The 24,664-nt window shown below is 42.3% G+C and overlaps 2 non-coding genes across 2 annotated transcripts; one reads left to right on the top strand and one right to left on the bottom strand.

The window, feature by feature from the left end:
- Nucleotides 1-3,879: 3,879 nt before the first annotated feature.
- LOC120271313 lies at nucleotides 3,880-3,986 on the top strand. Its single transcript, XR_005539929.1, has one exon. It is a non-coding gene; the product is annotated as a small nucleolar RNA R71 (small nucleolar RNA).
- An 11,272-nt stretch (nucleotides 3,987-15,258) lies between these two features.
- On the bottom strand, nucleotides 15,259-15,366 carry LOC120271353. Its single transcript, XR_005539966.1, has one exon. It is a non-coding gene; the product is annotated as a small nucleolar RNA R71 (small nucleolar RNA).
- Between the last annotated feature and the right edge of the window lie 9,298 nt (nucleotides 15,367-24,664).

Here is a 24,664-nt window from a genome sequence, read left to right on the forward strand (position 1 = left end):
CGCGACAAGGTAGCCAAGGTGAGTAGGGGCGCCTCTCAAAGATGCCATACATCGTAAAGATATCGGATTGGGTGACCACCCCCTTGCTATCGGTCCGGCCCCAAAGAGAATGGGCCATCAAGGCATGAATGAATCTATGTGCCGGGTCAATCATGCGTGAGGCCTTTCGGGTCGTATCTTCACCCGCCAAAAGTCGCCCAATAGTTGCTCCTATCCACCTCACTCGGGAAAATCAAGCTTAAGGCGTTTGCGGGCATGGATTTGATAAAATCATCATCATATATCCCCAAGTACTTGGCAAAGTCCAAATGATGCATAGTGCGCTTTCTTCCAAAAGCTTGAAAATGGATGGTGACAATCTTCTTATTCATACGATTCTCCATCTTGTCGCGCCTCAAATGTACTCAAGACCTCCAAGGTTAATTGGCGGAAGGTTGGCTCGTTAATGGCAAAGAGTTTATCCCAACAATCGTGTGAGAGCCAATCCGCACTTGACTTGCAAACCCAAGGTTGTCCACAAGTTCCCAATCAAGATAGCACAAAGTCCCGAATGGTTTTTGTCTTCAATCTATCATATCTCTCTCGATGGTGGGATAATTTGAAGAGCGGGTTCATCGAGTGTAGAGGATAGTTCCGTAGTTCTTGGGCGCTTGGAGGCGAGCCTTTTTAGTGTTAGAGCATCCCTACAATGAAGAAAAAAACTTTTGATCAAGCTCAAAGGGGTACAAGATAACTCAAAAATAACATGGTAGAGATAGAGGAGACTAATGAAAAAAATTGGGTTTTTGGGACCATACGGCCGTATGGGGGCCGTATGGTCACTATTCCACGACAAGAGTCTCCCCTATACTCATGGAATCGAAAAAAATTTGTACATAAATTTGAATGAAAATTCATTCACAACATTCACATCATCCAAATCAAGCAAATTGCTAAAGAAATTCCATGCACAAGTCTCAAGAATGCCCAAAAAAATGGAAAGAATAAAAACTAGGGTCATTGAAAAAAAGCATACCGACGAAACCTTGAGAAAACAAGCTTTTAAACTCGGGTAAGATCACTAGATCGAAGTCTCCAATGGATTGGGAGAAGTTTTTTTGGAAGAAAAAAATGAAGACATTCGGCCAAGAATCGAGAGAAAAAGAGAAAAAATTTCGGTGGAGTTGAAGAGAAATGAGAGGTGGAGAGAGAGAGAGAATGAGAGGCCTTAAAGGGGAAGCCCGCCACCATCGACCCCCATGCGACCCCGTATGGGGGGCCATATAGTGGGTAACTCCCTCGGCGAGACACCCGACCCGACTTGGGACGGCCCTCATCGGGGCGTATGGGGGCCGTCAAGTGAGCACGAGCCATCCGGGATCGGCTGCGTGGTCAGCTTAGACGGCCTCCATACGGCCCAGTATGGCCGTAAACCTTTAAAGGCCAATCAAATCCATGAAAACCTGCCTCAAATGATGTAAAAAAATGAAAAAAAGAAAGTTTGGCGACTTCTCCAAAAAAAGCGACTAAAAATGAATAAAAGCGACGATCTAGCACATAAATTAACACCTACCCATGTGTGTCTCAAGAGGTTGCACAAATATACCACAATAAAAATGATGAGAGCAATGTGCCAAGTGTATGAGCATGAACTTATTCACAAGCAAACAAGTCTAAGAAATACGAAAATTGAAATGAACTAAGAACTAAGAATACGGAAAATGCAAACAAATGCCCCCGAATGCTTGGGTTGCCTCCCAAGAAGCGCTTGTTTAACGTCACGAGCCTGACGTACCTTGTTTCTTACCTCATGGGGGTTCAAACAATTTGAAGCCACCCCCGGTTTCCCTTGTAGTGTTGCTTCTTCCCGGTAGATTGAATGACAACATTGAAAATACCTCGAATTGCTCATGAGTGGAGAGGGGTGAAAAATTTACCTTTCCTCCATGAGATGTGGGAGGATGAAGCTTGTTACCTTTCTTTTTTCTCCCATGGATCTCCCTCCACATTCTCTTCATAAATGATTCTTTTTTTCTTTTTCTTTAGCATTAGTACAGGATACCCTCTCTTTTGGTGGCTTCAAATTGTGAATTGGAGGATGACGATGAGGTTCTTCTTCTTCTTCGTTCTCCAACTCCCCCAAATATTCATCCAAAAGGATTTAAAGAGAGCACCTCACGCACACAATCAGAAATCAACCTATCAGTTTCATCAACGAAATAAAGTGTGTCATCATGATCTAAAGAATGTTTCATGGCAGCTGGCAAAGCGTACACCACTTCCTCTCCTCCGACTCTTAACGTCAACTTCCCTCCTTTCAAGTCAATTAAGGCACCCGAGGTGCTTTGAGGAATGGTCGGCCAAGAATTAGTGGTATCTCCACATCTTCATCTATATCCATGATGACAAAGTCCACGGAAAAAAACAAATTTATCCACTCGCACAATCACATCTTCGACAATCCCACGAGGTTTTTCTTGTTGATCGATCGCCTAGCTGTAAGGTCATCCTCGTGGGCCTTAATTCATCAAGCCAAGTTTCAAATACATGGTGTAGGGGCATGGCGTTTATGCTAGCCCCGAGTCCGCTAGAGCATTCTCTTGGACTCCACCTTCAAAGCATGCATGGAATAATGAAACTACCGGATCCTTCAACTTTTTGTGGGAGCTTCTTTTTCTAGAATAGCCGAGCAATTCCCGTAAGTGCAATCGTGCCTTCTTTCTTTCCAACTTTCTCTTATTTGTGAGGAGCTCCTTTAGAAACTTGGCATATTTCGGCATTTGAGTCAACGCTTCAACTATCGGGATGTTCAAATGAAGTTGTTTGAAGATGTTGATGAATTTTCTGAAGTGAACATCCTCCTTGTCATGCTTCAATCTTGTTGGATAGGGGATCGGAGGCTTGTACTCGGATGATTTTGGTGGTCCCTGTTGTTGGAACTTGTCATTTATGCCCAGATTTTTGTCTTCACTATTTTCTTCAACTAGCTTGGGGTCTTCCCCGGAGGCTACCCCACTTTTCCTGACACTTGGGTCAACTTCGACCCTTGTCTCCACTTGCCTCCCGCTTCTAAGAGCAATGACCTTTAAGTGCTCTCTTGGATTGTCTTCTGTGTTGCTTGGAAGACAACCTAGAGGACGTTCAGAATGTGCCTTCGCGAGCTCCCCCACTCGATGCTCAAGAGATTTCACAGAAGCTTGGAGGTTTCTTAAAACAGATCCTATTTCACTGAACTGCTCGGCGTGCTGAGTGAGTTGAGCATTCACCTTGCCAAATTGTGCATCCATGCTACTAGTTAGATTATTGAACCTGTCATTGGTACTGAGCATGAACTTGGCAAGGATCTCTTCAGTGGAAAACTTCCTCTCAACGGCCGGTTGTTGAAATTGAGATCCTTGAGGTGGTGCACCTCTTTGTTGTTGTTGGCCTTGGTTCCATGAAAAATTTGGGTGGTTCTTCCAACCCGGATTGTAAGTTGAACTATATGGGTTCCCTTGATTGCGTTGCCCCCAATGTAGTCCACATTCTCAGCGGATGCAGCAGAGCGAGCTAGCAATCGGACATTGGGCTGCACCGTGCCCACCACCGCAAGTACTACAACTTAGCACCGATTCGGGACCTTGAACTACTACCCATAAGAAGATCAATCTTTCGAGTCAACACGTCAACCTTTGCGGCTAAGGCATTATCACTACTTACTTCATAAAAGCCCAGCGGTCTTTTTGTGAAGATCCCCTTGAGGGCCCAATGTGATTCATTGCTTGCCATTGACTTAAGTAATTGCTCGGCCTCATCGAGGTACTTGTTGCTAAAGGGAACCGCCCGCCGTAGCATCAATGAGTTGGCGAGTAGCATAATTTAGCCCATTGTAAATGATTTGTACTCGCATCCATGAAGCAAAAACCATGGTGGGGGCACCTTCTAAGGAGATCCTTGAATCTCTCATAAGCTTCAAACAATGTTTCGGACTCCCCTTGTTTAAAGGCTGAAATTTCTTGCCTCAACTTCGCCGCTTTGCTTGGCGGAAAAATATCTTCAAGGAACTTCTCCACCATGTCCTTCCATGTTTTAATAGATCCCGGAGACAATGAGGGTAAAGCCAGCGATAAGCTCCATCTCTCAAACTGAATGGAAATAATCTCAAAGCGGATAGCAACGTCCGACACCCCATTGATCTTGAATGTAGAGCAAATTTGGAGGAACCGGGAAAGGTGGTCATGCACATCCTCATGGGCAAGACCATTGAATTGGACTGAATTTTGGATCATGCCGATTGTACTTGCTTTAATTTCAAAGTTGTTGGATGCCGCTGCGATTGCTTGAACACTGAACTCATCACCCGTGAATTGGGGTCTCTCATATTCGGATAAAGTACGTCGTTCTTCGGCCATGATTGTAGACACTCTATCCTCAATTTCGATGTTGTGTACCCGACCCTTCACCAACTTCTCTCAATCTCCGACGCAAAGTTCTTTCAATTTCACTATCCGGTGTAATCAAAAGGCGACGGATTCGACCGTGTCATGCACGAGTACCTTGCACAACCAAGAAAAAAATGATAGAGAGTTAAGATCAAGGGAAAAAGAAAAAAACAACAAATGAGTAAAGAATGAAATGGCTAGAGTAATAATCTAAAAGTTTCCTAGAATTCCTTAATGGTCCCCGGCAACGGCGCCAAAAACTTGATCGCTTCACCGCAAGTGTACGGGATCGCCAAGTAATACCTCGTGCAAAGACACGAGGATCGTATTCCACGGGGCTAAGGATCTCCTATTACTCCTTCTCGAGCTATTATCTAGCCTAAGATCTTAAGTGATGGATTTTACTCTACTAAATACAAATAAAAACTAAACACAAGATTTGCTAGCAAATTAGAGAACAAGCAATAAGCAAGCAAGAGAATCAATGAAGTGCAAAGGCCTATGGATGTGGATCGCCTTGAGGGGTTATCATGCAACATGGATGATGATTTAAAGATGCAAGGGTAAATTGGACCATGAGATTCCAAGATTAGAACAACCCCAATTTCTCGGCGATTGAACCCTAATCCCATACTGAACATAGATAGGAATTTCTTCCAAATCTACATTCCCTACGATTGCATTAAGTACAAGGAAATCTCGCTTAGGAATAAACCTACTCTTCTTCGGATTAAACCTACATGGAGGGCTACCAAACACCCGATTTCTCGGCGTGATGATACAAGTATCCCCTTCTAATCCATTCATGACCTAATACATGCGAGCAAGTCACATCTACATGCATCATTCATAAAAGAGCTACGGATTTCTCCTTGGTGTAACACTTAGCATGAAAACAATGGATTAGATCTCAAACATACCCAAGCATAGAATTAACAAGTAATCATCCAAAATACATGATAAAACCCCCCAAGGTTCACCAACACCCGGTGGCCTTGGGGGTCTAGTGTGTCATCATCTCATAACAAAGCATACAATCAAGCAAAACATGAAACAAAGACATAGTATGACACTCCCTAGATGAAATGGTGAAGGTTGAGGCGAGAATATGCCGAATGACGCTTCCCCGCCAAAGGAATGCTGAATGACGCTTCCTCTAGCCGCGGTTCTCCTTCCTTCAAGTCGTGATCGATCTCCCCTTTTGAATGATGTTGCCTTCTTGCCTTGAGAGCCTTGGACCTTGGGCTTCAATGATCTTCTAGCTTTCTCGCCCTCTTTCTCCTCCCCAAAGGTCGCCCAAGATCTCCCAAATGATCTCCCCAAAAAGTCGGCCAGCCAAAAGTCCTTTAATCAGCCCTAAAAGTGAGTATATATACCCCCGAGGGCATACGGGCCGTATAGGGGTCGTATGGGGGTCGTATATCACTCAGAAACCCTAGATTCGCGTTCCATACGGGGTGCATACGGCCTCCATACGGCCCCGTATACTTGGGTAGTATGGAAATCGGACAGAACACCAAATCAATCTCACTTTTCTAGATGCATACGGCCCCCATCTTGGGTAGTATGGGGGTAGTATGAAAATTCTATTTTCTTCTCTTTTTGCCAAAAATGATATCTTCTTGTTCTCCATGGCTTCCATATGCCCTACAAAGCAAATAATAGAGCGATTAAAGCGTGAAAGCGGGCATCAAACCTCACAAAATACATGCAAAGTGCATACGATATATATATGAAAACACCTACATTTAGACACTTATCACTGGACATTTGAAAAATCTACTTGATAAAGTCTCAATTCCAGATGATGATTGAGGGTTTCCAAAGTACTAGCCTAAATGTAGTCACAAGATTCCATAAACTGTTTCAGTTTCAAACTGAACAAAATTATGAATGTCAAAGTCATAATTGGTCCATTTAAAACCACACAAATAAAAAAAGACAAACAAAGTGTTGGGTTGTGGACCACACATTATATAGGGATATAAGGACTTATATGCATAAGTTGGGTAGACGTACATAACTAATGTTTATAATTGTGTATATTTTATTATATTTAAGTTTTGAATGGACCCAAATTGTTGTGATCTAATTCAAGTTTGAATAGGGTCCTAATTAATAATTTTAAATGTGTGGATTTACATAATAATCATATGTTGTGTAGAATTTCTTGGGGCAAAATTGTCAAATCTATGATGAGCAGACTTGTAATTAGTCCCATATAGATTTCTTATAAATAGGGTGTGGTCCCTGATTGAGCACGCAACGATCTGTGATTCAGAATTAGGTTTTCTGAATTAGAGTTCCCATCTCCCTTCTCTGCATGTGATCAGTGAGAAGAACCACAAGACCCAATCACCTTTATCGTAATCAATGGATTCAAGTACAGGTATGCTTCCGCCACTTTCTTTGTTCCTAAGCAATCTTCAAACAAGAAGATCCAACGATTTTACAACACTTATACCGATTAGATCCATCAAATGGTACCATAACCATCTTGTTTTGGAATTGTTTGGGATTTATTTTGATTAAATCTTGCATTCATTGATTTTATTATGGATGCTTCGGTTGAGATTTTTCATGCTAATATAACGATGGTTATATATACATATATTGGCATGTACAAGTTGATTAATTGATATATATATTGATCGAAGTGTAATCCGAGTGCATATAGCCTATTGTTGTGGTTTTTGGTTTTTTAAAATCTTAGATTGAAAACTGTGCCCATGTTTAAGATCCTCTGCTTAATAACATGCTCATGGATTTTGAGAAATTAAATGATGTTATGATGTTATATACTGTGAATATTATATAATATATATCATGTCATTGTTTCCTTGTTAGATATGAATTGATTTATAAAACATTCATGTTCACAAGTTTTTATTCATGATTAGATTTATTATTATTATTATTATTATTTTTTATGTTAATCTTGATCAAAGCTCTTGAGCATAATTAATAATTTATGTTACATTAATTTTGAATTAGAATAATATTTGGATTTTAGTTTAATTATTATGAATTTAATTTTTATTTATAATTATAAAGTTTTTTAATAATTATTAGGAAATAACAACTTAGAGTTGCTTTTATTGTTTTCTTGGGTATTTACTACAATTGGTAGATGCAACATCATCACCAAAGTAACCTCTGTTGTGGAAACTTTTTGTTTGTGAATAACCATGATGTTAGTGCATGCTTATTCTTATGCAGACTACACATCGGCACAAAGGAAGACTATTGTCTGGTGGAGATTTGTTTGCATATGTGGTAATAGGTTGTTTATAGTTATTAAGTGTCTATTGTGAGTATTTAGTCGGCCCAAAGGAAGACTTTATACTTGACTGGATTTTACTATAAAACTTGATTACTACAACAAGTTAATTACTAGTGAATTGAATCTCTATCAAAAGACTAGGTTTAATGTCACAAAAATTAACTTGGAGATGGGTGGTTGTTATTTATATGCTTGATTATTAGATTTTTTGTTATTTTATTATGAGTTGATTTGTTGTTAATTGCTCTATGTATAGATGATATCATTAGTGTTGGCAATGTGTCTACTACACTCGGTGGTGTTTTTGTGCTTAATGACACTGGCACACCCATTGCGTGTGACCTGCAAGTGCACAGGTTTGTCAAAGTAATAAATCCCAGGTGAGTGGGTTATCGTATCCACAGGGAATAGTGAATAGAAACACAATGATTGCTACTTAACTAAATGAAGATGAAACAATAATGGTGTGGATAAAATCAATGTGAATGCGACTAAAGAAAATAAGAATGAGAGGCATGACCAAATGAGAGGAAATACAATCGATAGAAAGTGGGGCACTCGGACATTGCTTCTCCTAGGGTTATTGATTCAAGTGCAAGACCAACTATTATATCTCCTAACTGATGCTTAATGAGTCATGGAAATCCTAAAAGACACTGTCCTAAACCTAAGGTCAACTGTGACTAACTCTACACTACGTCCCGGCGGAGAAATCGCTCAGTCTCAATACCTCACACTGTTCAAAGTTGTAAGAAGTTTTAGGGATTCCAAGTGATAAACCCTATTCCTATATGTAGATCTAACCTTTTGGTCCAGGCGAAAGACCCCTAGTCATAATTAAGCCTAGATACTAAGGATTAGTCCAATGCTTCCTCTCCTAGACCTTCACTCTATTGTGACCGTAAAGAACTCTAAGAAATGGAGGTAGGATAAATCACACTGGAGGGGAAAGGGGATGCTCTGCTACCTTTCGACTCATCCTCTTGACCCTCTCCAATCTTACTGATTGCTTCCTTGCAAGTGTACAAGATCGCCAAGTAATACCTCGTGTAAAGACACGATGATCGTATTCCATAGCACTAAGGATCTCCTATTACACCTTCTCGACCTATTATCTAGCCTAAAATCTTAAGTGACGGAATTTACTCTACTAGATTGCGATTAAAACTAAATACAAGATTACCAACAATTAAGAGAGAACAAGCAATGAGCAAGCAAGGCTAACAATAAAATGCAAAGGCCTATGGATGTGGATCCCCTTTAGGGGTCATCATGATACATGGATGAAGAACAAAAGATGCAAGGGTAATTTGGACCGAGAGATTTCTAGATTAAAACAACCCCAATTTCTCGGCGGTTGAACCTTAATCCCATACGAATGTTGATAGGAATTTCTTCCAAATCCACATTCCTACGATTGCATTAAGTACAAGAAAATGTCAAAATAGAGATAAACTCATCCTAAGTTCACCCCTCGAACACGGAGGGCTACCAACACTTAATTTCTTGGCGTGTTGATACAAGTATCCCCTTCTAATCCATTCACGATCTAATACATGCGAGCAGGTCACATCTACATGTATAACTCACAAAAGAACTATGGATTTCTCCTAAGTGTAGGTCTTAGCATGAAAACAATGGATTAAATCTCAAATTAAACCAAGCTTTGAATTAACAAGCAATCATCCAAAATACATGATACCCCCCCCCAAGGTTCACCGACATCCGATGGCCTTGGGGGTCTAGTGTGCCATCATATCACACCACTCAACAAAATTAAGTAAAACACAAAGCAAACTCATAAATAACACTCCCTAGATGAAGTAGTGAAGGACGAGATGGAAAATGGGCCAAATGATGCTTCCCCCGACAAAGGAATGCCGAATGACGCTTCCTCTAGCCGAGGATCTCCTTCCTTCAAATGGTTGTCGAACACCCCCTTAAATGATGATATCTTCTTGCCTTGAGAGCCTTTCACCTTGCCCTTCAATGATCTCCTCGTTTCCTCCCCCTTCTTCTTCCTCCCAAGGTTGCTCAATGTCTCCCAAGAGGTCTCCAAAAAGCCCTCTCCAAAAGTCAGTCCAAAGTCCCCCAATTCAGCCCTAGAAATCTGTATATATACTCTCATGGGGACCATATGGTGGCCGTATAGTGCTCAAAACCCCAATTTTCGCTTCATACGGGGTGCATACAGGCTGCATATGGCCTCCATACGGGCTGTATGGGGGCCACATGAAATTCTGGGCAAGCAGCTTCAAACAATCCCGATGCTACAGTGATTGCTACAATAACATCAATGTGGTGCTCTACTTCAATACTTTGGGCCTGCTTTCTTCTTCTTTTCGTCCAAATAGTATCATCATGTTCTCCATGGATTTCTTGTACCCTACAAAGAAAATACTACATGATTAAGCGCAAAATGGGCATCAATCCTCAACAAAATACATGCAAAGTGTATAAAATACATATAGGAAAATACCTACATTTAGACATTTATCACTTGCTTTGTTTAACTCTCATGGTGTGTCACTTACTCACAAGGATTACCAAAGTAGACTCTCAACCCTAGTGTCACTCTAAGAGAGAAATCATTCAACTAGCATGCAAGATTGGAACTCAATTAAAGGCATCAATTAAGGTAAACATAATAAAAGGTCAATGAAACAATAGCATCCTAGGGTTTACAAGTCCAAGTACCCACTAGGGGTTTCGCTCTCTATGGAGCAAGATACAATCGATAATGAAATCGAAAGTAAAAATATATAATCCATAAGAAAAATCCCCTCGGTATTCATGTTGATAGTCTTATGGAGTAGCCTCGTTCTCTCCAAAGGTTCCCTTGTCAAGCCTAGGGCGCACCTCGCTGGACCGGTGCCAATGAAAGCTCCCCCAATAACTATCTTCTAAGAGAAACGTGGTGTCGAAGCCATAGAACCACTCCAAAAGCCTTGCCAAAGCCTCTCTAAACCCTAGTCGAAAGTCTCTCAAAGGATGGAGAAAAGATGGAAAGAAGGATTTCGAAATAAGGCTGAATCGCGGCTTTATATAGGGCTAGAATCGAGAATCCACACGGGCGTGTGGATTTTCCACACGCTTGTGTGAATCTGCAGAACTTGGTTTTTCAGCGTCCTGTGAACTGTACTCCGCCAAAATACTCCCGAATCCACACGTTTCATCGAGGCAATGCAAACGGGCACACGTCTATGCTGTAGATCACGTTGCATCTTCAAGTAAAAGCACATTTGACGGGAATCTTGCTAGCCTTTCACAAGTCGGAACACATGAGTGTGACTACCTTTGTGCCCCCCAATTTACATATTCCATCAAGCATAATGGAGGTTGGCACACACTCTTATGTCTTCGAGCACAACTTGTGTCTTCTGGTATGTCCACTTCAATATTCCATCAACATAATGCATTTGCAATCTACTTTGGCTCCTTTCTTCTCAATTTGGCTTTACAACCCTATATGCGAAAAAGAACACAAAAAGACACGTATTAGTGCTAAAACCTGATAAAAGTAATGCTCATCATAAGATAAGAATACTTCATATTCTTAGTACACAAGCACTTATCAAACTCCCCCACACTTAAGCTTTTGCTTGTTCACAAGCAAAAATAAAACATTGAAGCATAGAAGAAGGAAATATTGAAAGTGCTTGGCCTTAGGTTCACCAAAGCATGCAAGGGAAGCATTCTACAAGTAAGAAAAATTTCAACACTAAATACAAAAAATCATTGCTCTAGCTAAAAACTCGAATAAAAAAGGACAACAAACCCGAAATCGTGTGTGTGTAAACTCACTCAAGTCAACCCAACTTATACTCCTCAAAGTTCTAGCTATAAAGGGACTTATTTATCTTCAAAACAACACAAAATAAAGAGATGGTAGTAGCTTCACACATCCTTTAAGGTAGCCCTTTCCGAAGCGGCCGCTAAGGTGGCTTTCACACTTTTGAGGTGGTAGCTCTTTCTATCGGGGTAGTAGCTTTCACTCATCCCATGAGATAGCTCTTTTTCTCATTAGGGCATAACTAGTATTTGACTTAAGAGAGTAGCTTCATACTTCATAGGTGGTAGCTCTTTCCACCCCAAATGCACAATGAAAACAAGAATTCTTTTCAGCAAAATTAACACATGAAAACACAACTAACTAGTCCCTTAAACATCGAACTTAAGTTTCCAAAAGAGTTTAATGACCAAGTAGTGCAACAGTTGTCAATATGGAAAAAATTCCTATAAATTCAAGTAAAAACTAGAGCATGAGAACATTCAATGTCAAAAATTCCCCTAAACTTAAGAATACAATCATTACTACTAAGGTGAACCGCCATCGGCTACGTGAGCATGTATTTCAGTCAAAACTTATGCAATGAACATGTGTAATGTGAACTCCCCAACATTTAATATGTACATTGCCCTCAATGTACGTAAGCAAGCACAATAAGATATAAATCAATCAAAAGCATATGTGGAAGTGGCCAATTGAAACAATACTCCCCTGAACTCTTAATGGTGCATTTGATGGAGCTATAATCATTGGGAGTTAAATCTCAATGGGTTATGGAGCACACATGGCCCTTAAACCGTGTCCATGACTGGTTTCTCAAATTCCATACTCACAAGACCATCTGTACGTATACACAAGGGGGTTTAGTGAAGCTCAACAAAAATAAAAAACCTCTAGTATATAAAGATAAGGCAATGAAATGCAACTCAAAACCAAAATAGAAGATAAACTCAGAAAGAAGATCCTTTTTGAGGTATACAAGTCCAAAATAAAATACAGAAATGAAACACGAAAACATAAAGGAACTAAAAGAAAGAAGCATCAACTGTCGGTGTTATGCTCGATTGCCTCTACTACTGCTAGTGGTGATGTTGTTGATGCTGGTAGATCAATAAGTGCCTGAACTGGTGATGGTGGTGCTGTGGACGCCTGAGGTATACGGGGTTTCATGATGAAAGAAGATGTCGCGTCTCGCTCAAGGATCTGCTGTAAGATATCAAGGCGCACCATGACCTCCATGTGGTTTGCGGCCTACGTCACGCGAACCTCAGCCAAATCACTCTAGAGCATCCCTATAGCACTCTCGAGCCTCTCAAGTCGATCATGGGCTCGAGGTGGATAGAAGATGCAAACTGGAGGTGCCTCTGGTGATGTGGGAGGTACCTCTATCTGTTCTAGCTGCTGCTGTAGCTCTAACGCCTGCTGTGACCCCTCTGCTGCCACTCCCTCAGCTTCTGCTATCTTATAAGGAGGTATAATCATCATATACACTCCTTGTCTATATCTCTAGACCATCCCCATCAATCTCATAGTGTATATGCCAAGTGGAGCCGGTACAATGGCCTTCTCAGCCCCCTAATAGCGTCTAATAAACCCATCCCCATGATGAGTCTGGTGATGTAGGGGCCTGAGAACAGAACACTAACTCTGGCATACTGGCCCTGATGACGAAGATAATCGGCTACGATATGCCCCACATACATCGGCTCAATCTGCACCATCGAATATAGATAAAGTAGCTCCTGCCGACTTAAAACACCTGTGCTGTCACCTCGGCCACTCACTGATCTGCTAAGAATGTGATAAGTGCTTGTGTGATAAGAATGCAAAGTGTTCTTTCCTTATGTTGAGCATTACTTTGCAGGTTTAAGCTCTAATACATGTGTATTTGTGTTATTTTGTGCATGTAGGGTTGTGAAGCTAAGTATTGAGAAAAGAACCCAAAAGTAGATCGTAAGCACATTATTTGGTGGAAGCTTGGAAGGAACAAATGTGAAGACACAAGTGAAACTCCAAGATATGTGAATGTGTGCCAACCTCCATGAATTTAAGTCACTACCGGACAAGGGGACCTTTGGAGAAGACTTGGCTTCTCCACAAGACCATCGACATGACTACCGAGGGAGTTTTCTTATGGAACACTTGTTTTTATTTTCGATTTCATTGTTGATTGTATTGTGCTCCATGGAGAGCTAAACCCCCTAGTGGGTACTTGAATTTTGTAAACCCTAGGATGTTATTGTTTTATTGATCTTTTATTATGCTTTCCTTAATTGATGTTTCAATTGAGTTTCAATCTTGAATGCTTGTTGAATGATTTCTCCCTTAGAGTGATACTAGGGTTGAGAGTCTATCTTGGTAACCGTTGTAGATGAGTTACACACTACGAGAGTTAGACATTGCTTGATTGGAGAGGGTTGAGAGGGTGAGTTGAGAGGTAGCGGAGCATCCACTTTCCCCTCTGGTGTGATTTATCCTACCTTCATTTCCTTGAGTTCTTTGCGGTCACAATAGAATGAAGTTCTAGAGGATGAACTCCACTGGAGCTTAGTTGCCCAAGCAACAGAGTGAAGCATTGAAGTGAATCTAGTGTCTGGGGCTTAAATGTGACTAGGGGCCTTTCGCCTGGACCAAAGGGTTAGGTTTATATATAGGAAGAGGGTTTATCACTTAGATTCCCTAGAACTCCATGCAACTTTACACAGTGTGAGGTGCTGAGACTGAGCGATTTCTCCACCGGGACATAGTGTAGAGTTAGTCACGGTTGACCTTAGATTTGGGACCGTGTGCTTAAGGATTTCCACAACTCATTGAGCATTGATTAGGAAGTATAATAGTTGGTCTTGCACTTGAAACATTAATCCTAGGGAAGCATTGTTCGAGTACTCTACTTCTATCGATTACCTTACCTCTCACTTACTTGTGCCTCTCATTCTTGTTTCTTTTAACTTTGTTCACATTACATTTTATCAATACTATCATTGTTCACTTTCATGTGGTTAAGTAGCAATTTAAGTATTTTTACTCCCTACTCCCTGTAGATATGATACCCCATTCTCCTGGGATTTATTACTCGACGAACCCGTGCACTTGCGGGTCACACGCAAGGGGCATTGTCATATTTTTGGCACCGTTACCGGCGAGTAGGCATTTAGAGATACTTTGCACTTTGCTATCTTAGCTATTCATTCATTCTATTTCATATCTTCTTATTCTAATATTGTTTTAATTTTGTTTTCTTTATTTTGGTGCAGCTCCAGGTTTTGACCCTAGGGAACCCTTCGACATTGCTTGAAGGTGATCCTGAACTTGAACATACACTCAGAAGAAGGGGTAAAGAACCTGTACAAGAATCATCGAATCTAGCTGAAGTGGAAGTTGAAGGATCTAACAACATGGCAGTACAGAATGAATAACAGAGAACACTCTCTGATTACGCCAGACCGTCAGCATTGGGGACATAATCTAGCATTGTGCGGCCCCCAATCACCGCTCTGAATTTTGAGCTAAAGCCAGAATTTATCCACATGTTACAACAGGCTGCATAGTTCAATGGTTTGGCCAATGAGGATCCAAATAGTCGCATAGAGAAATTCTTGGAAGTGTGTGATATGCTTAAGATGAATGGTGTTACGGATGAAGCCATTAAGTTGAGAGCCTTCCCATTTTCCTTAAAGGGGAGAGTGAAGCAGTGGCTATACTTATTACCTAGAGCATCGATCACTACATGGGAGGAGATGGTAGAAGCTTTCCTTGCCCATTATTTTCCTCCTGGAAAATCTGCAAAGCTTAGGAATGAGATCTCATCCTTTTGTGCAAATGGAAATGGAGTCTCTATTTAAGACATGGGAAAGGTTCAAGGAGCTTCTGTCAAAATATCCTCAAAATGGGTTTCCAAAGAGGATGATCATTCAGACTTTTTACAATGGTTTAAACCCAAGTACAAGACAGTTACTTGATGTAGCCGCAGGAGGTACCTTAGGTAGCAAGACCCCTGGAGAAGCCCAGCAATTAGTTGAAGAAATGGGGCTGAACAACTACCAATGGAATACAAGGGAAAGGAAGAAAGTTGTCGGACTCCATGAAATTGATGCGATTACATCATTGGTGACCCAAGTAGAGGCATTAAGTAAGAAGTTAGACACTCTAACCTCTCCTAGATTGGAGGTCATAACGAATTGTGATGGATGTGAAAGAGGACATGCCCCATCCAATTGCCAGATAGCCGTTGGTAGTACTTCATCGGTTAAGCAAGTTGACTTTGTGGGTAATGCAATGAGAAACCAAGGTAATCCGTATAACAACACCTACAACCAAGGGTGGAGGAACCATCACAATTTCTCATGGAGTAACCAAGGGCAGCAAAAGGCCATAGCAGTGCTGGATTTTCAACAACAACAAGCCCCAAATATGGAGAATAGAGTTTCAGGCTTGGAGACCCGGCTGACCGATTTGGAGAAAGCCTTGACTAGATTTGTACAATCATTGGATACATGGTTCCAATCGGTCGAGGCTACACTTCACAACCACACCGCTTCATTACACAACCTAGAGAATCAAGTGGGGCAAATTGCGAAGTCTCTATTAGAGACAAAACAAGGTAGTTTGCCAAGTAATACTGAAACCAATCCACGCGAACATGTGAAAGCGATCACTTTGAGAAGTGGTCATTAGGTGGAAGGCAAACTTCCTAGTGAGAAGACCAATGTTGAGGTTTCGGAGGTCGTGGAGGTTGAGGAAAGAGTTAACAAAGAAAAAGAGGTCGCACCCCCACCTTACAAGCCAAGAATACCTTATCCTTCAAGATTGAAGAATGACCAAAATGATGAGCAGTACAAGAAGTTCTTGGGTCTATTTAAGCAATTGCACATCAACATTACTTTTGTAGAGGCGTTGTCTCAAATGCTTCGGTATGCTAAGTTCTTGAAAGATCTTTGACCAACAAGAGGAAATTGGAAGAGAGTGCATCATAGATCTTAGATGCATCATGCTCGGTGATCTTGCAAAAGAATATGCCGAACAAGAAGAAAGACCTAGGAAGTTTCATTATCCCATGCAACATTGGCAATTTGGGTGAAGAGATGGCATTGGCCGACTCAAGGGCCAGTATCAACGTCATGCCATACTCTTTCTTTTAGAAGCTAGGCTTGGGAGAGCCTAGGTCCACTCAGGTGACATTGCAATTGGCGGATCGAACGGTGAGACATCCGAGGGGCATCATTGAAGATGTGCTTGTCAAGGTGGACAAGTACATATTTCCTGTAGACTTCATAGTGTTGGATGTCGATGAGGATGCAGATGCTCCTTTGATACTTGGGAGGCCATTCTTGCGCACTTCTAAGGCATTAATCGACATGGACGGCACGGAGTTGACATTAAGGGTTGGAGATAACAATCTCACATACCGCCTTGCTGAAGACAAGCGATATTCTCTTGACTTTGATGATACTTTATATTTTCTTGACACTACTGATGAACTAATCGATGAATATATACAGGAGATGTTGAATCCAAACCCATACGAGGGGTTGCTAGACTAAGACGAGAAGAACGAGGAGTTGATGATGCTTGGTTTAGAGAAGAAAGTACTACCTACACCGGGGATCGTGAAAAATATGCTCCAGAAGATGAAGCAAGCGAGAAGACACCGCAAGGTAAGACAAGGTACGTCAACCTTAGTGACAACTCTCCCAAGGCTATTGGGGATGTGCATGAAAGGAACAAGGTTGACAAGCTCTCAAGTGGTAACAAGAGTGACAACTCCCCCTCTACCTTCTAGAGGTTATGTTCATCATGCTTCCAAGTCATGGGTAAGAGGGAAACTTTCATCTATGAGCCCCGTAAGGTAAGACAAGGTACGTCAACCTTAGTGACGTTAAACAAGAGTATCTTGGGAGGAAACCCAAGTCTTTACTGTTTTTCTAGTTTTTAGTTTAGTGTTTGCATGAATAAGGTTTTCAGTGTTGGTGTCCTAATTTTGAGATGCTGTTGCTGTGTTTTTTTAGTGGATCTTTGGTGCACATGCGTGTTTAAATGAGTATGGTGAAGTTTTTGGTCGTTTGAGCATGTCATACATTTTTCTTTGGTGTATTTGCATGATTAAAGTAGGCTCTAAGTGTTTTTATATGTTCAGGAATTTTCTGCAGAGCCTGCAGAGTTTTCTAAGGCATCCAGAGAAAATACACGGGCGTGTGGAATTTCACACACCCGTGGGTCTCTACAGAGAGCTTATCCAGAGAAGGCACACGGGCGTGGACTCGCCCCTGTGAACGACCTTGTGAGATTCACACGCTTGTGGGTAATTTCCGCACGGGCGTGTGTCTTCCTGTAGAGACTTAGAGATTTTTCCCGAGAAGACACAGGGGAGTGGACTCGCCCCTGTGGATGACCTTGTGATAAACACACGGGTGTGGGTAAGTTCCGCACGCCCGTGTGTATCTCTGCAGAGGAGCTCTCTTTCATCCTGAAAAGACACAGGGGCATGCGAGTGCCCCTGTGAGCTGGCCCTGTACATGTCCACGCCCGTGAGGAATTTTCGCACAGGCATTTGAAACACTTTGAGTTTTTTCGGGTTAGACAGAGAAGTCACAAGGCCGTGGGGATGCCCCTGTGGGTCAAGCGCACGAGGCATGGGTATTTTTCGCACGCTCGTGTGGATGCATTTAGAGGCAAAAAAAAGTGTTTTCACGAGAGCACATAGGGGCGTGCGTTCACCCCTGTGACTCTCTCCTGTAGCTTCACACGGGCGTGGGTAATTTTCACATGCCCGTGTGGATGTATAGAAACTCTAGAGTCACTGGTTTTCTTTAAAATCTATTTGAGTTTCTCTACCTTCACACTCTAAACTGCTCAAAAAATACACACACTCAATCGCCTGACCTTCCATCATCATTTTAGAAGGATTTTACTTGATTTTTCCTGTTGATTTTAAGTTCTATATCTTCAACTTGTTGGTAACCCTCGTCCCTTCTCTTCTTTGTCAATTCTTGATTTTAATTGTTAAAACTGGTAAATATTGTGTAGTCTCTACAATTAGAAGGGGTATGCATGCTTAGAACTAATGTAAAAGCGATTTAATGATGTATTGGTGAGTTCTTAACGTGCAACCGTGCGTTTTTCATGCCCAGTGGATCCACACGAGCATGTGAAAATTCCACATGATCGTGTGGATTTCTGCAGCATTAACCTGTGAGTATTCTTCATTAATTTTCTTTTCAAATCTTGTAGGAATTGCCTCTCGATCGAAGAAGCAAGCTGACAAGCGTCCACGTGAGAATTCCCTTGAGTCGGATCACATGGAGTTTGCTATTCCCGAGCATCAGGCTCAGTTTGAGCAGTTTTCTAAGCTCAGGTTTGGTCAATCCCGATTTTCAGACATGAGCATTCTCAGGGAAGTTCAGTAAGCAGAAGACTTGGCAGATGAGATCGAAGAGATGTTGTCTGTTGATAAGTGCTTGTGCGATATGAATGCGAAGCGTTCATTCCTTATGTTGAGCATTACTTTTCTCAGGTTTTTACATTAATATGTGTGTTTTTATGTTACTTTTACGCAGGTAGGGCTGTGAGGCCGAGTATGAAGGAAATAGGCCAATGTGGATCATAATGCACTTATTTTGGAGGAGATCTTGCTAAAGTTCAAATGTGAAGACATAGGACAGGTGTGAGATGCTAGAGTGTGTGCCAACCTCCTCACATTCGAGTGAGCACATCCATTTGGAGGGGCATAAAGGCAGTCACACTCGAGCAGTCCGACCTATGCATATAAGAACAAGAGCTCCACCAACATGTATATCATTGAAGAAGCAAGTGATTCAAGACGTGAACGTGTGCCCGTTTGTGTTACCCCGATAAAAGTATGGAATTGGGAAGTTATTCAAGTCAAAGACTGTAGAAGAGCACTACAGCAACACTGTAGTAGCACTGTTCACAGCCGGCCGAGAAATCAGAGAAACAGAGAATCCACACGGACGTGTGGAAATTATCCACGCCCGTGTGGAAATTCCGCAGGGGCGCGTGTAGTGTCCACGCCTGTGGAGTTGCCCGATCCAGCCCAATTTAAAGCCGATTCAGCCCCGATTTTGGTATTCTTTTCTCCATCTTTTCCCCAACTTGAGAGAGGGCTTCGGCTAGGGTATTGAGGGGTATTGGCTAGGGTTTTGGAGAGGTTCTATGGCTCCGACATCGTGCATCGTTTGGAAGAAGGTTATTGGGAGAGCTTTCGTCGGCATCAATCCAGCGAGGTGTATCCTAGGCCGGACAAAGGATCCCTTGCGACGAGTAGAGGACTCTCCACAAGACCATCGACATGACCATCAAGGGGGTTTCTTTATGGATTCATTGCTTTTACATTCGATTTCTTTGATTGTACTTAGCTCCATGGAGAGCTAAACCCCTAGTGGGTACTTGGGTGATTGTGAACCCTAGGATGTATTCGTTTCATTAAACTTCTTTATTATGCTTTCAATAAATTGATGTTTATTGTGAGTTCCAACCTTGAATGCTTGATTGTATGAACATTTCCCCTAGAATGACACTAGGGTTGAGAGTTCTTGTTGGTAACCTTGTGAGTGAGTGACACACCACGAGCGTTAGACAAAGCTAGGTTGGAGAGGATTGAGAGGGTGAGTCGAGAGGTACAGGGATGAATCTCTGCTGGGGCTTAGTTGCGCGTGATAGATTCTACATCCGTTACTCGAGTTCTTTGTGGCCATAATACAGTGAATGGTCTAAGGGATGAATCTCTGCTGGGGCTTAGTTGCGCGTGCAACGGAGTGAAGCCTTGAGGGGATCTTAGTATCTAGGGCTTAATTGTTGTTAGGGACCTTCCGCCAGGACCAAAGGGTTAGGTCTATAATTAGAAAGAGATTTATCACCTGGAATCCCTAGAGCTCATTGCAACTTTATTCGAGTGCGAGGTTGAGAGGTTATTTAATCTCTCCTCCGGGACATGAATAGAGTTAGGCATAGTTGGCCTTAGATTTGGGACTATGTATGTAAGGATTTCCACGACTCACCATTGCATTGATTAAGAAGCATAATAGAGAGTTCTTGCACTTGAAGCGATTATCCTAGGTGAAGCATCATCCGAGTACCCCATCTTTATCGATTGCCTTGCCTCCTCCTTACTTTTGCTTTCTTACTGGTTGCTTTTAATTGTTGAGAATTGAATCATTATCACACTTATCATTGTGGATACTCAACATAGCTAAGAATCGAATTAAGTGTCTTTACTCCCTACTCCCTGTGGATTCGACCCCGCTCACCCGGGATTATTACTTCGACAAACCCCTTGCACTTGCGGGATATACGCAAGGGGAACTTGTCATGTATGGGTAGCTGGAGGCGTCTATTATCTATCCGAGAACCAGCTATTCGTCAGCTTACTTTGGAGGTACTTTCATCCTTTGAGTTTGACTGATCTTACTCGAGATTCGACAGTGTCGGTACTATACAGTTTAGAGCACTCGGTCATCATTACAGTATGAATGTTACACAGTTATCCGTCTATCTGGGCTTGTATGATGAGGTTCACACAGATACAGAGGAGTCTGACACCCTAGAGAGCATATAGGACACTTTGTGGGGAGGGGCAGTATGAGCCAAGAGTGTCCAAGGCTACTTGCCTTTCTCGGCCAACATACAGATACATCCATGCCATTCTTAGCAGATTAGTGAACCGGTGTAGTGATAGCACAGGAGTACTGAGTAGACAGGAGCTACTATACTTGTACTTTATGGTGTAAAGAGAGCCGATTCATCTGGGGCACATTCTGGCTGAGTACATGCGCCACCAGAGCCAGTATGTCAGAGAAAGAGTCATTTTCTCACGCCCATATATCACGAGACTAGTCAAAGGCATGGGTCTCCTGGATGTGATTTAAGGGGCCGAGAAGGTGAGTATACCTGCTCTCCTGAGCATAGAGACTATGAGGCTGATAGGGATGGTTTGCAGGGTCTAGTCTGGAGTATATGCTTTGATTATGGCCGCTCCAGAGATAGCCGAGGGTAAGGGTGATGATGCCGAGGCTTCTCAGCCCGCTCCCGAGCCTTAGCCGATACTGATGGAGACCGAGGCACCTCCTGTGACAGAGGAGCCACCCCCATTACGCATGTTTTCACCATCTCGAGCCTATGATCATTTGGAGAGGCTCGAGAATGTTGTGGGGGTTCTACATACTGAGATCGCCGACGTTCGGGCAACACAGGCTATGTAGTACACCGAGTTCATGGCACGTTTTGATACTTTACAGCAAATTTTAGAGTGAGACGTCACTTCATCATTTGTCCAGTGACCAAGGACCCCTGAGGTATCTCCGGCACCACCATCACCAATTATAGCACCAGTTGATCCATCTTATGCATCATCACTACCACCAGTAGTAGCGGAGGAGCCGACAGCAGATGACAATGACACTTGATGCATATCTTATTTCTTTCTTGTTATTTTTGTTTTATTTTGTATTTTTATTAGACCTGCACTACTCAGAAAGGATCTTCCTTTTGAGTTTATCTTTTATCTTTGTCTCGAGTTGTATTCATTGCCTTATCTTTAATATACTCGAGTTGTTTTTGTTTTTATTGAGCTTCACTGAACCCCCTTGTGTATGTGTACAAATGGTTGATAAGTGCTTGTGCGATATGAATGCGAAGCGTTCATTCCTTATGTTGAGCATTACTTTCCACAATTTTCTACATTAATATGTGTATTTTTATGTTACTTTTACGCAGGTAGGGTTGTGAGGTCGAGTATGAAGGAAATGGGCCAATGTGGATCATAATGCACCTATTTTGGAGGAGATCTTGTTAAGGTTCAAACGCGAAGACATAGGTCAGGTGTGAGATGCTAGAGTGTGTGCCAACCTCCTCGCATTCGAGTGAGGACATCTATTTGGAGGGGCACAAAGGCAGTCACGCTCGAGCATTCCGACTTATGCATATAAGAATAAGAGCCCCGCCAACATATGCATCATTGAAGAAGCAAGTGATTCACGACGTGAACGTGTGCCCATTTGCGTTACCCCAATGAAAGTATGGAATTGGGAAGTTAATCAGGTCGAAGACTGCAGCAGAGCAATGTAGCAACAATGTAGCAATTACTGTAGCAACACTATTCACAGTCGACCGAGAAATCAAAGAAACAGAGAATCCACACGGGTGTGTGGAAATTATCCACGCTCGTGTGGAAATTCCGCACGGGCGCGTGTATCATCCACGCCCGTGGAGTTGCCTGATTCCAGCCCTATTTAAAGCCGATTCAGCCCCGATTTTGGTATTCTTTTCTCCATCTTTTCCCCAACTTGTGAGAGAGCTTCGGCTAGGGTTTCGCGGGGTATTGGCCAAGGTTTTGGAGAGGTTCTACGGCTCCGACATCGTGATTCCATTAGGAAGAAAGTTGGTAGGGGAGCTTCCATCGAGGCGTATCCTATACCGGACGAAGGAATCCTTGGACGATGAGTAGAGGACTTTCCACAAGACCATCGACACGACCATCGAGGGGGTTTCTTTATGGATTCATTGCTTTTACATTCGATTTCTTTGATTGTACTAAGCTCCATGGAGAGCTAAACCCCTAGTGGGTACTTGGATGATTGTGAACCCTTGGATGTATTCGTTTCATTGAACTTCTTTATTATGTTTTCAATAAATTGATGTTTATTGTGAGTTCCAACCTTGAATGCTTGATTGTATGAACATTTCCCCTAGAGTGACACTAGGGTTGAGAGTTCTTGTTGGTAACCTTGTGAGTGAGTGACACACTACTAGCGTTAGACAAGGCTAGGTTGGAGAGGGTTGAGAGGGTGAGTCGAGAGGTACAGGAGCGTCCCTTTTCCCCTCCGACGTGATAGATTCTACCTCCGTTCCTCAAGTTTTTGCGGCCATAATGGAGTGAATGGTCTAAGGGATGAACCTCCGCTGGGGCCTAGTTGCGCGTGCAATGGAGTGAAGCGTTGAGAGGATCTTAGTATCTAGGGCTTAATTGTGGCTAGGGACCTTCCACCTGGACCAAAGGGTTAGGTCTATATTTAGGAAGAGATTTATCATTTGGAATCCCTAGAGCTCATTGCAACTCTATGCGAGTGCAAGGTATTGAGATTGTTCGATTTCTCCTCCGGGACATGTATAGAGTTAGGCATAGTTGACCTTATATTTGGGACTATGTATATAAGGATTTCCACGACTCACCATTACATTGATTAGGAAGCATAATAAAGAGTTCTTGCACTTGAAGTGATCATCCTAGGTGAAGCATTATCCGAGTACCCCATTCTTTATCGATTGCCTTACCCTCTTCTTACTTTTGCTCTTTCAATTGTTGTTTTATTGTTGAGAATTGAATCAATTTCACACTTATCACTATTGATATTCCATATAGCTAAGAATCAAATTAAATATTTTCACTCCCTACTCCCTGTGGATTCGACCCCGCTCACCCGGGATTATTACTTCGACAAGCTCGTGCACTTGCGGGATATAAGCAAGGGGACCTTGTCAAGTTTTTGGCGCCGTTGCCGGGGAGCAGGCGTTTAGAGACCCTGAGGTATCATTTTTGGCGCCGTTGCCGGATTCGACCCCGCTCACCCGGGATTATCCGAGTACCCCATTCCATATCTTCTTATTCTATCATTTTTATGATTTTATTTTTCTTTTTTCTTTGGTACAGCTCCAGGTTATGACCCAAGGGAATCCATCAATATTGATTGAAGGAGACCCTGAGCATGAACGTACACTTCGAAGGAAAGGGAAATAACCTGTACAAGAACAACCTAATCCAGCTGATTTGGAAGTAGATGGATCTGACAACATGGCGGAACAGAATGAGCAACAACGACACTATCCGATTATGCCAGACCTTCTGTGTTGGGGACACAATCAAGTATTGTGCGTCCCTCAATTACAGCTCAGAATTTTGAGCTAAAGCCAGCATTCATCCATATGCTGCAGCAGTCCGCACAATTCAACGGTTTGGCCAATGAGGATCCAAACAGTCACATAGAGAGCTTCCTCGATTTGTGTGACATGCTGAAGATCAATGGTGTGATGGATGATGCCATCAAATTGAGAGCCTTCCCATTTTCGTTAAAGGGGAAAGGAAAGCAGTGGCTACACTCATTGCCTAGGGCATCAATCACTACATAGGAGGAGATGGTAGAAGCTTTTCTAGCACGTTATTTCCCTCCCGGAAAATCAGCC

Source organism: Dioscorea cayenensis, chromosome 10, assembly GCF_009730915.1.
Source record: "Dioscorea cayenensis subsp. rotundata cultivar TDr96_F1 chromosome 10, TDr96_F1_v2_PseudoChromosome.rev07_lg8_w22 25.fasta, whole genome shotgun sequence".
NCBI classification, from domain to species: Eukaryota; Viridiplantae; Streptophyta; class Magnoliopsida; order Dioscoreales; family Dioscoreaceae; genus Dioscorea; species Dioscorea cayenensis.